At 36.9% G+C, this 12,400-nt stretch overlaps 1 protein-coding gene across 1 annotated transcript in view; it reads right to left on the bottom strand.

The window, feature by feature from the left end:
• Positions 1–12,400, bottom strand: part of LOC136028121 (neuromedin-K receptor-like) — a 114,356-nt gene that overhangs the window by 100,022 nt on the left and 1,934 nt on the right. The gene's annotated exons all lie outside the window — the stretch shown is intronic.

The following is a 12,400-nucleotide window of genomic DNA, read 5'->3' as shown; positions in this document are numbered from 1 at the left end:
GAAAATATTTGTTAGTATTAAGAAAATTTTTGTTAGTATTGAGAAAAAACTTGTTGCTTTAAGAAAAACCTTGTTACTATTATGAAAGATTTGTTAGTTGTAAGAAAAACTTGTTACCATTAAGAAAAAAGTTTATTATTATGGAAAAACTCATTACTCTTGCAATTAAAAAATTAAGGTCAATTGGAAATAATATCAAACTGCTTATACTGAAAACAATCACGAATCAATGAGTTTTATTTTTCGATGTCACGAATATACTTACAGTGAATTTCTTATCATTTTTGGTTACACTCCACGAATGAACGATTTTCTACTTGAATATACTCTTTCCTAACTGTTTAATATAAATTTTAGTGCCCTAAGGGGGAAATTCCTTGAAAATGTTTTCAAATTTGCTTATTAATAAAACTTGTATGTACAAAACTCCGTTTCCTTTAGATTGCTTCTTCCACGTATAGGTAACCATTATTGACGGTAAGTGGCGAGAGCTCGTTAAGATTCAACTTGTGTTCATCTTGGCATGCGAAGTCAGGGTCACATATTTTGCAATATAATTTAACTTCTTTTTTATTATATTTCTTTGTAAAGTCAATAATACTATTCTGATTCATATTATAAAATTCACGTGTTTCAGTTTGCTTATTTAAAGAATTGTCGCACACAAAATTCTCATATGAAGAATCACTTTCTGCAGCGAAATAAAAGTCTGTAGATTTATAATCTTAGTAGCCGGTATCTCCAGAGCGATATCGTAAAACCAGACTTCCTTATTATTTCAGCAATTGAAGCGTAGACCAGGCTTTCCTCCCAAATCAATTTAAAACCACGACGATACATGCTTCTTAAAAATAAACTGAAATCATGTTTAAGTGTTTTTGCAATCATGAAAGAGTAAGTATTTTCCCATTGGTCACATTTATCATTGAGGCATAGGAAACCACTAGTGTGAGAGTCATACATTTCTTCAAGATAGGAATTGCAGTCTTTAATTTGCCCTGCACATCCTCTATGCAATTTACATGGACTGCATAATCTACACTTATCACTGTAGTTATAAAAATGTACAATTCTCACAGGATAACCTGCTGCTCAATGCATACAAACTTAATGGACATGTCTAAAACAATTTCAATGTTGAAATTCTCACTTCCAAAAAGATACTGACTAGCGATCAATAGAATGAATGTCTTCTAGGAGGTGGGTGATCGAGTGACATCACAAAACTTATTCGACTGATTTCTTGTTGCCTTGTAAAATGGCCGTCTAGGTAGTATTTGAAAGCAAAACCAAAATATCCTTTTGTTTCATTTCAATTAATATATCAGTAAATTGAGTAAATGCATCTGGGCCAAGATGTAGAAGTTTCATACAATAATCTAAAGACGGAGACTCGTTTCTCATTATATGGTTAAGCATTTTTTAAGAAAATATTTTTCTTTGAAGAGATAACTCTAGAAAATCATCATCTAGAATCAAATAATTTTCAAAATTTACTAGGTTCCTTATGATTTTTGCTTCTCAAGTCCAGTCATTTTTAATACTAACTCTTTCACTACCGGTTATAGACTAACAATGGATCTCACTAGTAACAAATTCACTCCTTTTACATAGATTGATTCAGATCGTTGTCTTCAGTAAATTTCACTAATGCATTTAATTCGCCTTGTAATCTTTGTATATGCATTATGTCCACTTTTTCTGCAAAACATGACTGTTTTTCCGACTTGAACATGCTTAATAATATTACATATCGTGCAAACATCTCGCCCCATTCTAAGGTTAGCCGGCAGCCCCTTGTACTTCTATTATAGCAATAGGCACTCTAGATTTCATTTGGCCATTTTTTGTGCCTTCAATAACCAATTGAGTAAAAGCATCCATTACTAAAGAATAATATCCTCGATGTTGACCTACTGAATTATTTTTCAATAGTGAAGCAGATATAACAACTCAGGTACGATTACGTCACCCTTGCCTGTAAATATTGGACCATGATCATTTTTCTACGACAGGGGCTTCCGCGCTTGACTAAAGGACTCTAACAAGTCCTATTATATAACAACCAAGAAAGTCCTGATTTAGCAGGGCCCCTGAAGGTTTTTTAAAGAATCTCTGTTATGTAAAAACCAAGGAAATTTTGATTTGACGGGGCCTGAAGGCTTTCTCCTGACCCTCAAAGGTTTCAAAGTAATTAACATAACACGCATCTGCTAGCTTTCGTCAGAATGGTGGAATATGTATTTTGTCGGAATGGTGGGATATGTGTGTCGTCGGAATGTTGGGGTATGTACGTCTTCGGAAGGGTTGGATATGTGTGTTGTCAGATTGGCAGGATATGTGAGTCGTCGGAATGGGTAGGTAGGTTAAGTTAGGTAAACAAACAATCCCATATTACGTAATAGACACCTGCATCTTGAAGAATTTTTTTTTTAAGTGTCCGGATTGGGATTCGAAGATGGTACTGGCCCGTCGAATTTAAAAAGGCCTCATTATCAGGGCTAAGTTGCATTGGGGTTCAGTTGAGTAAGGGGCTGAGTTAAACGGAGGCTAATACGAATGATGGTTGAGTTAAATGGGTTGAGTTTCACGGTGACCTATTGTATAGAAAATCAGAAATCAGCGAAATAACTTTCATTTTCTGTAACTTAGATTGATACGGTGTTTTTTTTCTTCTAGAAGTTAATAATGGAATTCTTACTCAAAAAGCGCATTGTTTTCAGTGAAGCGGAAAAAAGTCTAGCCTCCACTTTTATTTGTGGCAGCTCTTATCTATGAGCCTTGAATAGCATATTAATTTTGTTGTTGCTAATATTACAACGATTAAAATTATGTTGTTCGAACACAAAATGTTTTCAGTAGATTGGATATAACACTTTGTCTCCAGAATAATTATGGCAGCGTTAAGTTACCTCTTATTTATGTTAATCTCTATTCTGTTTAATTTGACTTGATCATTCATTCTATTGTTTTATATGTTCACTGCATTTGCTCATAGGCTTGTTACTGTAGACAAATCCTTGATTTATATAGCGAGGAAAACTTGCAGATATAACTACGAGAAATTTACAGAAAATATATTCGGGTGAAATACATCCAGTTAGTTCTTTACTGGTTTGTGTCTAACGCCGAGCTATGGCAATATCCTGCTCAAAAAACATCGTTCAATTTTACAGTTTCGAAATGAATACAAAGTCTAAATTAGGCCTAGCCTATCCTAACCTAATATACCAAATATCCAGTTTTTAGACTGATTCAAAAAAATGCTCAAATTTCATTAAAAAAAATAAAGGATACGGCACTAGACTTTATAGTCCTTACCGACAGTTTTGGTCTCCGTTTCTTGGCCTTTCCATCAGGGAGTGCAATAAAGGAGTTTGGGCAAAACATCCCGTGCTTTAACATACATTTCGTGTTTACCTTCCCCAGGTTTCTCCGGGTAGTCATTTGGAGCTGGTTAAACTCTGGCTAAACTGTCAGAGTAATATAAACAATTCCCGTTCCAAAATCTTTCAGAAATTATAAAAAATATACTCTTAGAAATTCGTGAAATAAAATGAAACATAAACAAACGCTTAATCTCTAGTACTTTTCACTTTTCTTAATTTTTTTTTTTTAATTGATCCTTAGAGAAAAAGAACAAATTAAAGGAAATTCTTACGTGACTTATCTTGCAAAAGATATGCGTAGTTAAACGATTGCTTAGTCAATCAAAATATTAGAATTTTGTAGGTATTCTTTTTCTGAAGCCTTTTGGCGCATTTGAGATTAAGTTTACGCTGTTGGATATCCCAGGCAATTGCAAAAATGGACGAACAGGATAATTTTAATTCAATGCTGATATTTGTTTACATCGTTCTCCAGAAAAAACACAAGTTTAATTGCTGAAGAAGTGTCTGAAAGTGTAGGAATTAGAAACTAAGGTAACATAGAAGCAACAATTTGACACAGTTCTGCAGAAGTGGTCCAATCAAAAAAAATAACCGTGTGCCCATGATGAGTTTCTTGGGCCTTTCGAGCATATTTAAAAGTCTTTGATCCTTCGGGGAGGGGCAACGAGGGCCCGGCCTCTTTTCTCTGAGATATTTCCTCCTCTTTATCGTATGCTTGCTATACTTCCACTTTGTAAAGGGTGGGGAACTTTTTCTTCCTGTTTGACGTCACCGTACAGACAATAACCAATTTTTATCTACTTTGTGAAGCTCAGTTTCGCGAACTGAATTAAAATAATTTACATACAGAAGATCCATCTCCGTTTTGTGAATAGAGAAATACATTTTGCTTCTCAGATTTATGGTAAAAAAATGTGTCCATAGGTTTTTATTTTATTTATTTTTTAAAATAGCAGTTCTAACATAAATTTCTTATATTCTCTAAAATAGCAATAACAATACAACGTTTTTTACTTTTTCCATGCCCATGTTGTATCAACCAAGAATTAAGAACCAAAAATAGGTCTGAGAACTAAAGTTAAATCCCTCCTTATTCAGAAATAATATTTTAAGGCCAATTCATTTTTTTCTGAGCCCGTCATTAGAGGAACCTACGGGGAGGCCAAGAAAAATCAGGTGATCAGCTGGATGGACACAGCTATTCCCAATATTTCAATTAAAAGGAATAATCTCAGGTATAGCTCAGTAGAATTGTAATCCAATTTTCTAGTATTTAGCTTGAAGAATTCCAAAAATTTCTGTGATTCTTTCGAAGGTCCGGGTAGCATTCCAGATGTCTGCAGCATAGCCCACCAAACAGATTGACTGAGAATAAAATCAATGAGGATAGGCAAAGATATTATAAGTCAATAACACAATTCGAAAAGACCAGGCAACGTGACCACTCCTTCATGGACCTCTTCTTAACTACAACAAATTCAGTACAAGGAACAGGCTTTTCACTCTTTTTTCTTTTGAAAATTGTCAATTCAGGTTACACATATACGCAAGTACTTACTTACTTGTACTTGGGTCAGGATAACGCCTGCAAGCCTTCTTGGCATACAATGTTTCGTCAACGAGTGAGCTCCATCTTTGGTGATCCAGGGTCTGTTCCTGTGTGATTTTGAGCAAGTTCTTGTCCCACCGTCGGCCAAAATGGCAAAATTCTCCTTTAGGTTTGAGGTCATCTTTGACGCAGGCAAGCGACATTTGGCGTTGTCCCCCTTGGCGTTTCATCCAGCTGAGAAAAGGCCTTTTTTGTCCGTGCCTCATCTGGTTGGCATTGGATATTCACATACCAGCGCAGATGGCGTTTCTTGACAACTAATCCGAACTCAAGGCGCTTGGAGCATTATCGACGGAGATCTGTATTGCTCATTCTATCTGTTATTCTGACGCCCAGGATCCTGCGAAGGAGAGAATGGCCAAAGACTTTCATATCTTGTACTTCTGATGCTTCCAGTGTCCAAGACTCGCATCCATATAAGAGAACCAATTTGACGTCTGTCTCGTAGATACAGATCTTTGTTTGCAGCTGGATTTCGCGCTTCCGCCATAGACAAGAGTTGAGCTGGGCAAACACATTTGCCGCAGATCCAATTCGATTGCGGAGTTCGTTCGAGCTTCTTCCGTTCCCTTCAGTCAAAAATCGTAGGTACCTGAATTCTTCTTTCACATACATTTCATCTTGTTGGAGTTAGATAGGCTTTATTGGATTTGGGGTAATGGGCATGAGGATTTTGGTTTTGGTAATGCTGATTTTGTGAACCTTTGATTGGGAGATGATTGCCACCTTTGTCAACGTTTCTTGGGCTCCTGTGACAATTGCAAACAGGAGACAGATGCTGTCTGTGAAATCTAGATCGCTAAAGTTAAAATCAAGGCTAACTTGCGTGTCATCAAAGCCCGACATTGCCGTGGCCATTATCCAGTTACTTAGAGGTTGAAAAGCACGCGTGAAAGAACGCTAGCCTGTTTAACACCGTGCTCTATGAGAAAAATCGCGGAGATCTTTCTATTAGCCTGGATTTGGATGCCTGTACTATCGCAATACGCTTTTATGAGTCTCGCCATCTTGTCCGGAATTCCATCTTCAGTTGCAACCATACTGATGCCATCTCATGGGACTAAGTCAGATGGTGTTATGAAGTCTATAAACACCCCAACTGAAACTGAGAGTGTTTTGCTCTATGTTCAATGATTTGCCTGAGCGTAAGTAGCTAATCAACGTATCCCATTCTTGGTCAGAAACCAGCTTGTTTGGGCCTGGTTCTTGTGTTATGGTGGGTACTCAACCGACTGAGTAGGACCATAGCGAAAATTTTTGCTGCAATGCACATCAGTCAAATTACTCTATAATTTTTGCATTGGGTGGCATCTCCCTTTTTGAAGTTAGGCAGATTTTTGGAGTCACACCACTCTTAGGAGAACCGTTCTTCTTTCCAGATTTCACGATTATACTATGGAGCTTATCTACAAGCAGAGAGTCTCCTTCAATGAAGAGCTCTACAGGTGTTGCATCGGGTCCCGGTGTTTTATACCTTTTAAACTCTTTTTTAGCTGATTAGATTTCGTTGCGGTCCTGTGGGTCAATATTAGTGATGCGTTAGGTGGTCATCCCTAGCGGCCCAGGAATAGGGTGCACTTGTGACAATAATCGAAGATTTAGTATATTCTTCCAATTTTTTTCCAGCGGTCTAATAATTGGTCTTTTACAGTAATGAGTTTGCCGTTCTCATCCAGTACTGACGTTGTGTCAAGTTTTCTCTTAGCTCCTTTCGCTTCGTTAAGAAGCTGGTATAGCCTTAGGGTTTCAGATCTCGAAGTGGTATCTTCCATTTTGTTGCAATATTGTCCCAGAAGAGCTATTTATCCTTCCGTGCTGATTGGTGCCATTCTCTTCGGAGCTTCTTAAATTCCTCAGATTTTGACCAGCCCATTGCTTTCTTTTTCTCTGCCAGCTTCATCCTTTTTTCCGATATCCATCTCTTGCGTTGCCACTTTTGGTGGCCTAGGGTGGCTTCGGCAGATAATTTAATTACATCACAAAAACTCTGCCACTCATCTTCAATACTTGTGGACTCCTCCACATCGAGTGTGGAGAAACGTTTAGACAGTTGGATTTTAAAATCTTCCTTTACACGTGCATCCTTGAGCTCGGATATGTCTAGGCGTCATGGTGGCTCAGTTTTTCCGTCTCACAGACAGGCGGGAGCTCATAGAGAGCTTCAGGAGGTTATGATCAGACTGTTTTTTAGATGCAGTGTCTACCCCTCTGTAGACTAGGCAATCTGAGATGGTGGATTTTCAACGTTTGGACATGAGAATATACTCAAGCTGGAAACTTGCTCTTCCATCTCTGGGCCTCCATGTATTCAGATATGAAGGTTTGTGCCTAAGCCAAGTGTTCAGCATAGTTAAATTGTTGATCATTGCAAACTCTAGCGGCTGGGTGCCTCGGTGGTATCTTGCTCCGAAGCCAAAGAGGCCAATTGCAGTCTCTTCAGAAGTCTTTTTCGGGCTTATTGTCGCGTTGAAAACCTCCAGTGATGAGCAGGAAATATCACTTTGGAACTTTCCATAGCGCTGCGCTGACGGAGTTGTAAAAGACAAAATTATGGGATTCAGGAGCATCACGAGTTTGGGCATATACGACAATGACAGACATATTAAAGAAGTGGCTTTTGAAACAGGTTCTAGCTATACAAGCAGAAACGAGTTCCCTTCCAATCAAGGCAAACGCCACTTCTTTGCTGATGAGGAGGACCACTCCGCTGAGCGTAGAGTCATTCGTGGAGCATAAGCTGAGATATTGAAAGTGAGCTTCAGTATCTGGAGTTCTTATTTTTTGAGTCGACTAAGTGAATGGGCCTTCGAGCACTTTATAGAGCATATATTCCAGCACCCCATACAAAGGGATTGTCTTTTCTTCAGGATAGGGTCGGCCCGCTTATTTTCTGAAGGGGGTGTTGGATCCCCCGGTGCATCACCCGCCAGGAATGACGTAAGGGTGTCGACTCGGCTACTTTAAGAAGAGGGTGCCATATACTCCGATGCATAGCCTGCCGGAAATGCCATAGAATGTGTTGGTCGCTCTGTCACAGACTTCTTCATTGGACGTTTCTTGGGAATACATTTGACCAGGCCATGGGCACCCTACAAGGCTGTTCACAGACACAGATCCGGTTAAGCAATCACGTAAGAGGTCCATTCCTACGGCAGATTGAGGCCGTGCATGCAGGAATTTTTTTGGAGGATAGGGATAGAGGTAGGGGCTTAGGGATACGCAAGTGGACCGAGGGACTTTGGGCATACAAGATCTTACAGATTTAACAGTTTTCATATATATCAACAGTTTTATGATCAACCAGTTTTTTTCCGCTTTGACAGACTTAGATTTTCCTCCTTCACAAATAGATACGTCTGATTAATCCCTGTTACCTTTCTCATGCAAGTCGAAAGAAAACAAAGGCTAGATCAAACCTAAAATTGGAGTTGGATTGACAGATATTCAATTCAATAATGCGTCAGATATTTTGCTCCGTGCATCAGATAACTGCGTTTGAAGCACGTTTAAGCAATTTTTTTAATCGCATTGTGAAATTTCAAGTCAAAATAACAACCTTCGTGACTCTTCTCTTTGTTCCTTCACGTGGCGTTTGCTATTGAATGCGTTATGACCTGCAGCAGACAGGGGCAAAAGAAAGATAGGAAGACGAAAGGGTGTCCAACCTATTCCATTTATCGTAATCACTGACCAAGTAAAGAGTGACATATCTCCCACATATTTTTTTGCAAGGACTCATGACCATAGTCAATGCAGTAACATCGGCTTAGTAAAGAACAACAAATTTTTCACGCCTAAGTTAGTTTACTGATACCTTCTTAAAGAAAGGGTGGCAATCAAAGCTGGAAAGAGTACTACTTCTGAAGGGCCAGAAGTTATTGAAGGATGAATATCACCCTATGCCATTTATTGACACCCTTTCAACACTCCTGGGTACTGGATCCAAACTTTATGATAGCCATTCCATTCAGAATCATTAAAGGTCTAAAAAGTGTGATCATAGGATGGGCAAAATTTACGCTTCTTCGGCAGCGGCAAAAATTATGCACCTGCCCCGTTCTTCACAGATAAAGTTTTAAATATAAAAAGTGGGAATGTCAAACCATGTTAAAATCGAAATCTTATGAGAAATCCAAATATTTATGATTGGAACTACAAGTCAGCCTATCACCCATCAAGTCTCCTCACTATTTACTTGTATTTGAAAAAAGTCTATCCTAGTTTAATGAATCTAGCAGTACAATATGTATTTCGTTTTTCGGAGATATTATTACATTTTGAGAATGATCGATAGAGTTTTCATTAGCTTAATGACGGTCTTTTCATGTATCGGCTATTACAAAAATGATAGCTTCGAAGAAGCAGATTAAGTTATCCCATTCACGTATAATCAAGTTTGATGGACAACTAACATTAAGCAAAATTATGCAATCATTTTCGCCAAAAATAAAAGGTATAATTGTTGAATTTTTATGGTATGCACATTCACACAGATTAGACAGATATTACGAAAATTCTCGCACAGTTCAAGTTCTTTATTAATCTATGAATATTACTTTGAAATTAAATAAAACTTTAGTATTACTTTTAATCGAAATTTAAAGTAATACTGGTAAGGATATTATTCCAAAGATAAATAATACAAATTGTGACTGAATTTAAAGCCCCACAAGTTGAACTGAGAGGAATGCTAAACGACGTGGTGAAAAGCTTAGATAATGGTTTTGATTATTAAACAGAAGAAAAGAATACGAGTTAATGGCTGGATGCAGAGCATCCTTAGGGGCTGAAAATTACAGTTTATAAACTTTGCTTTTTAAGTATTCTATTTAAAGCTCTAATACCTGTACACTTGTAATGATCAGCCGTAGGGGTAAAAACGAGGAAGGGAAAAAGTTTCTACCACGACATGATATTGAACACGTTTAAGAACATTTCGTGCTAAATGAAAATCAGAGCGCCATTTATCAATAATTACACTCAAAAAACTATCACTAGGAAAGAATTTAAACCATTTGAGGGAAATTTCAGGCATTCCTAAGGACGGCAATTTATTAAGAAGGATCTATCGGTAAACAACGGGGAACACCGTGTTTCATGTGTCATGTGTCATTGTCATGTGTCATGTGTCTTGTGTCATGTGTCGTGTGTCGTGTGTCATATGTCGTGTTATATAGAAGTATGTGTGTGTGTTGACCTATCTTATATAATAATTATTTATATATAACAATTATTTATTATTATTATTAAGTTATTAAATTATTTATATATAACATATCTGCAGTCCACACAAAATGTTTGTATATATACATACTTCTGTATAACATATCTGCAGTCCACACAAAATTTATGGTTATTGCTGATCAGCAATCCAGGAATAGTAACGCTTGTACAGTATCATAAAGTTGCCCACAAATCATTAGTGAAGTGACCATTGGATATCTTTTTGGAGATCAGCTAAAGCCTCAGATCCTGAAATTTATGTCTTCATATTTGAACTTTCCATGAGATGTCCTTCAGACGAAGGTGGAGGGTGCGTTTAAGCCCTAACTTTCTTTTATTTAGAGGAGCATATTTGGACTAAACGTGCAATTTGAGTCCTGGGGGGTTAGGATAAGTCCTATATTAGTGTAAAACAGATGTTTTTAATTGGAAACTTAAGGATTTTAACATTGAGGTGCTGTGATAAAAGATTGAACCTAAGGGCTATGAGCGGGCGTTTGACAGCCTCTCTCATTTTAGGGAAACATTCTACTGAATAAAGGAGAGATTTGGCTTCTTAATAAGCACTTGTTTTCAGAAGGTTTTAAGTCCACATTTTAGTGCAAATAGGTCGTTTAGGGAGGGGGATAGCCCCTTATATTTAGGATGACATTGAATTTCATATTGTAAACGAACAGGAATTTGATATTCACGCTAAAGATTCACTTTCTTCTCGACAGCCAACGAATGGATACTCTAATACAAGAGCAATGTAACAATAATTTTATTCCTTTTCGAGATGGAAAATAAATTGTAACAGGAGAGAGCACAACTATACCTCCATGGATTAATTCAAAAATAAAAGAGCTGGAAAAGTAAATACTTAATCGTTATATTAGGTATGTCTAAGAACCATATATAAATTGGATGGACCTTGAAAATCTAAATCTTCCAAATTATACTTAACATGACTAAAGACCCCTATAAAGATCCTGGATTCCGTCTACTCGACTCCACAGACTTGGGATATCGGAGCCCTCTTTTTCACGATTCTTGAACTGCTCTTGAAACACTTGTTATTGGTCTTATTATTCATAACGATAAATCTATTTACTCTGCTACACGGTGCTTCTTGATGCCACAAAAGGACAATATAGCGAAAATATATTTGGACTAAAATATTTGTATCGTCTATAGTTGTTAATAACATAGGTTAATCACAGGTGCAGCGGTAGCATCAGTCTGACGAATTGGGATCTACACACTATCCCGAGAAAGAAAAATTGAAGTGTCCATGCTCGTGAAATAGTACACAGTGTGAAAAATTATGATTCAAATTTGTATTGAGGGAAGATAACAACTATATTACCTTAAGGTAGGTCTGCAGTTTATACAGAAGAAAATATTGTTTGTTTTTAGAAAGGAGCAAAAAACCGTGATACTCTTCTGTCACTAGTTGTAAAAAACAGTCAGTTGTACATGTTCTCAAAGGATTGAGAAAAAAATTCGAACGTTAGCGCAAAGAGCGAGGGATCTACTAGGTCGAAGAACATTGACAGATTAGCAGCACCTCCTTCTCGCACCAACCGTTTTTTCAAACTCATTCATCCCTTTCTTTGTATCAAAGTATAACAATTGTTGATTTAATGATTTTTTCGTCGTTTGATTCAATCCTTTTTTTGTAAGCACAAGGGCCATTTAGTTTTATAACAACGAGAGATAGTTCAAATAAAACCTATTCCATTCTATTCGATTAAGCAGACTCTTAAAGAATCATTACAGCTAATTCCTCACTTTTTACGCTTTATTAAAACATTGTGTTAATTTTGGCTGGCTAAAGAGGAATAAGCAAACTTTTCTTGTTTTATTCATGGAATGATTCCTTCCCTGTCTGTTCAAGTTAAAAAATGACAAGAACTTACTACTGTAACAAGTACTTAGGACTATAACACATGGACTTTAAGGCTTTAAGTTGGTGAAAAAATCATGCTAGTCTCTCACAAGCTGGCTTCACTCCTTAAAGCTACGAAAAATAAAGACAAAATTTTATACTGCTTATATCGCATTATTACAATAAATAAAGTTTTTACCATTGTTAGTTGAACGAGAATGAATAAGGATAAAATATTTAAAAAAATTCTATCCTTATTTGAATTAATTTAAAAAATCCAAATAAAAAAGTTTTCATAGAGAAATA

The sequence above is a fragment of the Artemia franciscana genome, chromosome 6, assembly GCF_032884065.1.
Source record: "Artemia franciscana chromosome 6, ASM3288406v1, whole genome shotgun sequence".
Taxonomy (NCBI): Eukaryota; Metazoa; Arthropoda; class Branchiopoda; order Anostraca; family Artemiidae; genus Artemia; species Artemia franciscana.
Note: the sequence above shows the minus strand (reverse complement) of the source record. Positions and strands in the feature narration are given on the sequence as shown.